Source organism: Octodon degus, unplaced genomic scaffold (genome assembly GCF_000260255.1).
Source record: "Octodon degus isolate 3935 unplaced genomic scaffold, OctDeg1.0 scaffold00076, whole genome shotgun sequence".
In the NCBI taxonomy this organism is placed as follows: Eukaryota; Metazoa; Chordata; class Mammalia; order Rodentia; family Octodontidae; genus Octodon; species Octodon degus.
In genome coordinates, this window is record NW_004524652.1 from 5,189,170 (window position 1) to 5,189,950 (window position 781).

Consider the following 781-nt stretch of genomic DNA (forward strand, 5'->3'; position numbering starts at 1 on the left):
TTTTTTTTTTTTTTTTTCTGCTTGAGACGGGCTCCTGCTCTGAGGTTCAGGCTAGCCTTCAACCCACTTTGTATCCCAGGCAGGCCTTGAACTTCCAGTAATCTTGCCTCAGCCTCCCAAGTGCTGGGATTACGGGTGTGCCCCACCATGCCTAGCTTCGAAGCTACCGAATGTCCGTGGTGTGGACGCAGCATGTGGCACTTATTTGGGTTATGCCTGGGCTGCATCCGGTGGCCCTACGGCAGGCGTGCTGCGGCGCGCTGTTTGCATCGTTGGAAGCTCTGGAAGGGTTGCTCCGAGTCGTGGCTTTCTGAATGCTGTGACTACAGGTGCAGGCGCACAAATTTGTTTTTTGAGATTTTGCTTTATGATCTTTTGAAAGCATAGCTGTCTCTCTCTGTCCTTGGAGCAAAAAAAATATTTTTAAAGAATCACATCTAGGGGCTGGAGAGATGGCTCAGTGGTCTAAAGCACCTACTTGGAACAAGGTTGGCAAAGCACAGAGACCGCGGTTCGATCCCCAGCACCACATGCCAGCCAGCTGCGCCCCCTGGTGGGCTGAGCTGGCCACACACACACACACACAATAAATAAATGTAATAAATAAAAATAAATAAATATTTAAAAAAAAAGCTTAAAAAAAAAAAGAACTCTTATGAGAACAACTCTAAGCAGTAGTTTTCTGACAACACCTGGCATTGTCTGATCCTTTAATTTCAGCCCATTCTCATGAGTATATAAAGATACCTCATTGTGACTTGTATCTGTATTCCCATGATTA